Source organism: Porites lutea, chromosome 6, assembly GCF_958299795.1.
Source record: "Porites lutea chromosome 6, jaPorLute2.1, whole genome shotgun sequence".
NCBI classification, from domain to species: domain Eukaryota; kingdom Metazoa; phylum Cnidaria; class Anthozoa; order Scleractinia; family Poritidae; genus Porites; species Porites lutea.
The window spans coordinates 26,617,624-26,622,585 of NC_133206.1; the positions used below are offsets into that span (position 1 = coordinate 26,617,624).

Here is a 4,962-nt window from a genome sequence, read left to right on the forward strand (position 1 = left end):
GTTTCATCTGTCGCACATTCGGACTTGCAACTTAAACAATACCAAATCTTCCACATGCAATAAACCATAAGTAATCAGGGAGTTGCTATAAGTGAACAAACGTTTCAGACGAAGAGAACATTGGACCTTAATTTGAAACTGTTTAAGTTGAGTTTCTGGTGGTGTAAGCGCAGAGCGACATAGTTTATCGGCTCGATAGTTTAGAGTATTGTAGGTGGGCTACTCTGGCATAACTTCCAGAATATTTAGAAAGTTTCAAAATGAATCTCATGGTTGTGTTGGAAAATAAGGAAAGAAATACTCACTAAAAACTAAATTATCTAGGAAACGGGTAACATCACTGAAGCAACACGACTACCATTATGTGCTTTAAAGCATAACTGCTGAAAAGCAAAGTAAGTCTCGCCGTAGATACGTTATAAAGTTGTTTCCATTTATGACACGCACAAAACTCGAACAATAAGCCGTTTAACATACGGTTTAGTATTTGTTGTTCATAAAACTATGATTATAAATGCTGCAATTTGTAATCTATAATGAAGAAGAAAGTGACTCGAATCCTTATTTGTAAAGGTTCGACAGCTTATTACTTGTTAATTAAATGAGGCCTATAATGGTATACCTCCATCAGTGTTGAACTTCCAACTAGGCACTGACATGTAGAGCATCATTCGTCGAACATAAGCTAAACTCTATCTTAGACAATCACCATGCACAAAGGCTATGGGTTAACCGCAAATTCAGGGATGAATGTGAAATGAGTTATGGAAAAGCCATCCATGAAGCTTCAATATCGCTAACAGCACCCTTTGTTGAGCAACAAATGTTAAACCATAATGAAACTTGTATCACCAGCAAGACCATAATTAAATGGAGGGATGCTGGGACCTGTTGAATGAGGGGGGAAAGAATTAAGCATTTGTAAAGCTGCAACTGGGAAAACAAAGACAATCTCAACGGAATAAAGCTTATCAATATTCTCGCTCAATATTCTCGGTTGATGACCCGTGCAAAGAACCGACGGCAAAGTGAATTGCCACGTTAAGAGGTAAGTCGAGCCGTATGTCTTTTGTTCTATGGCGAAAATAAGGCAAGGGGAAGGGATGTATACTACTAATGGAGCAAAACTGGGACGGCAAAGTGGGGAACAGTAACTTAGAATGAGTTTATCTTTCTATAACAGCCATTTAAAATGATACCGTAACTCGTTATAATGATACAAATCAATTATTTTAACCTTAAAGCAGCATAAGAAAAAAGAAACGAGCAAACCTGGACTCTTCAGCTCTGGCAACATTCAGTTGGTACCGTTTACGTGAAACTCTAAGACGGATGACGAAATTATGTGAAGTCACGTCACGCAGGAATCAGTGTCAAGATGTTTATCTGCTCGGTGCTTCAATAGCTGCAGCAAACATTTCTGGAGTTCACAGAAGTTATATCACGCAGGTTAGACACCAAGCATGCTGCAAGCGATATAAAGCGATCAACCCGCCCAATTTAACAACTCTACTTTGGGTGCGAGATTTAACATATGCTTCCGGCGCTCTTGCGTTTCACACTTGAATCGTTTTGATATCTTAGCTATCAGGCATATCCGGGATCCAATGCCCACAGATTCCTGAAATCAGATACCATTCACAAAGCGAAAAAAAATGCTTTCAAGATGCTGGCCGCGAGTTTAATAGGCGAGAGTAGCAAATTCGAGGTGAACTGAGTTTTTTATTTCTCCTCTGTGTGTCATAGAGAACCGATTAAAAGGCCGCCGGACGAAGCTGATCCAGCACAACTAGCTGAGACTGTTAAGGTCAGTTTTTTTTATAGCTGCCTGTTAGCTGGAGAATTTGGTTGCTCCAAGAAAGGAAGACTCTGGCTTGAACCACGTTGAACAGATTCTTCAGAAACAACAAATATTCAAGAAATTCTAGTGGGGAGTGGAAAAAGACGAAGAAAATCTTGAAGGAATAACAGACTGTTGGTAAAGAACTATGTTACTCATTTACACGGAGAGAGAAATGATGTGAGGGATCATTCTAAGTTCCCACATGCACAGGAACATCATGAAGGACAGAAGGGTTTTGGCACGCAAAGGCAGGCCAAAATCAGATTTGTCTGCATTTGAATTTCACGAAACGAGGTGCTGGCAACAAACATTAGAATGAAGCTTCTTACCGAAATCTCAAACTCAAAGACAGAAAATTTCTTTAAAATGGAAGAGTGTAGTGGAAGATCTGGCAACAGGGCTTGAGAAAAAATACGTAACACAAACAAATGCGCAAAGGAGATTTGTCTACGTCTGAATTCCACGAAACGAGCATCATCATATCAGGCCGAAGGAAACTGCCCAAACTGACAACATTGCCTATGACTTGTTAGACGAACTCGAGACCAACCTTTCACTTAGCCCATGCGAGGACATTTATTTGACCAACTTAACAAAGCATTCTTCCCAACCTTTTCCTTGAATACGCTGGCTTCAGTGGCTTTTTCTGTAAAATGATCGATTGTTGGCTTTTAGTATCTCTGGACGTTAAGCAGGTGACGTCCATAGCTGCAAATGATTTGTGTTAGGCTTCTTCATTGCTAAAACCCACCTCAGTTCAATAATCTCTGATAAAACGACGGGCTCATGCAGTTTTATTTCAGACTCGTTTGCCCAAACGCGCCAGTGAACATATGGACCTAAGGTATACTTCGTTGCCTAACCATGCAAGCGAGCCATAGAGTTCGTCGGATTCAGTAGGCCTTGACGCGCACTTGAATGTCTCCTTCTACTCTGTGCCTCCTACCCCAAAAGATGCTTGCACGGTCCAATGCTTAGAGTAAAGAAGGAGTAACAAAGTGTCGTTTGACAAGTTAGGGGAGGTCTTCAAGGCGTTCACGACGTTAGAACTTTAAAGAATTGTTCGCCTCCAAGTACAGTATTCTCCAACAAAAGTCACAATTTGATAAATACTCACGTTTTATTCCAATAATCACGATCTCCTCGTTTTACAGCAATCGGGTTCGCTTCCAAACACAAAATTCTAACAATTTCCCATTGTCCTTTCTCTTGTAAACCCTGTCAACGCAACATAACTCTTGAGCGATGCAAAAGTTACCGACAGGAATCAAGACCTGCACTGTATTCTTTTTTAGTGTTCTTCAAATCACCTGATAGTAAATTGCATTATGATATTTTGAACAAACAACTCGATAAACGGTATTAAAAACCCGGGGGAGTACTTCCTTATAAGAGGCTAATGGGGATGTGCCGCTGGATGGGGTCGCATTTTCAACAGAGTTACTAGAATGGGGTCGCACATTGATTATAATGGGGTAGGGGCTCTGAGAGGCCAACGGCACATACCAAGCAAAAATTAACCCAAGTACCCCCCGGGATAAAAATGAGGACTCGCTAAGAATCACTGCACGGACTGCTCTAACGACGTAAGATATATCAAGTGTGCTGAAAATGCTTATGTCGGTATTTTCTTTATACTCAGTAGATAAACACAGATCTCATAATACAAGATCATCTATGAGATACGATCTACCGGGGTTAGGTGAAAATAATTTTAAGCATGTAATCTAAAATTACAGCTGTTCGGCATACTTAAAATTACACATCATGTAATTCGGCTACATACCATTTAATTTACTGCATTGTGAAAGAAGGAGACGACAGAAATGTCGTAGTTGGGGGCGAAAAAATGGCGACTTGATCAGGAGGTCTCATACACATGACTCACGCCACACCAGCCCCATTAATCATGGGGTGGGGAGTATTTCCAGAGCCCCCTTGGGCCTTTTTCTGATCGTGTTGACAGCTAGATAAGGCGCACAAACAAGGCCAAAACTGACAGAGGCGGTTTGACTAAAGCGAACAACGCCACAAAAAGAACTTCGGACAGATCTGTTGTTTTTATATAATTAGAACTTCAGATCAGTGACCTCAACCCCATTAATGGCCATGTTTACCTTGACGTAGCAGCTAAACAGAAGAAACAAACAAACACTTAGAAAACATAAAGAGAGCCATGGTACATTTATAGTAACTGACGTAATATATGGGTAAAGCATCTGGGTAGTCCAAGGCTTTTGTCTCTGGAATATGAAAAGAGTGCATTGACTATTCATTTGTGTGCAGTGCGGAGTGAGGCCTCCACTCTGTAGACTACAGCTTAGACTAGGGAACTTGTCAAACTTAAAGATGACTTCGACGCGTAACCACTGTACAGTGAATTTCTGGTTTTCCTGATGACAGCAAATAATTTTAACAGCAAAAATGCGGTATAAATGATACTCGATCACGTTTGAGCTATAAATATACACATTGCGTGCATATGACTTGTGTCATAAATCATTGAGATCGATCAAGGAACACTTCAGTCTCGACTATGGCTGGCTAAGACAGTCAAAATCTCCCAGCCGGAAAACTCTAGACTGTTCAAGGGCAGAGCAAAGAGCAAAGTGGGCAGCGTTTAATTTATTGCAGGCGACAAAAGAAGCCCGCCACCTATTCTTGGTCAGCGGCACTCTTTAAACTGTATAAGCGAGATTTTTCCCCATTCTGACGACATTCTTGAGATGCCTGTGTCGATTAATATGCATGCTAAGTGGCCGCGAGGGCCCTGGTGTTGAGTTTACAACAATCATCATCACAAGCACACGTAATAGAGAGGAGAAGTCGTTACGTCACGTTACCATGGTAGCATAATTTCTGGATGACGACAAACTGAAAATTCACCTAAAAAGTGAATTCGCACTATTTCAAACTAAATCGGTCTTATTCAATTTCATTTAATTTGTCAAATGTTGGCGAAATTTCTGGGTTGAATACCAAAAGGACGGTATCTAAGTTTACGAAAAAGAAAATTTTTGTGTTGTGTTCACCTACACCATAAAGCGGGCTCGTGAAATTAGGAGGTATTATGTCGCAGTCGTGCAACGTCGGTTAAGAGATGTGCAAAAAAGCGTGAT

General features: G+C 40.7%; 1 long non-coding RNA gene across 1 annotated transcript in view; it reads right to left on the reverse strand.

Annotated features, from left to right (window-relative positions):
* The window catches only part of LOC140941164 (uncharacterized), a 15,363-nt gene extending 13,361 nt beyond the window's left edge, over window positions 1-2,002 (reverse strand). Inside the window, exons 1-2 of the long non-coding RNA XR_012166429.1 lie at window positions 1,273-2,002; window positions 623-888 (exon numbers count right to left, since the gene is read on the reverse strand). This is a non-coding gene — a long non-coding RNA (uncharacterized lncRNA). The remainder of the gene's footprint in view (window positions 1-622; window positions 889-1,272) is intronic.
* Window positions 2,003-4,962: the final 2,960 nt, after the last annotated feature.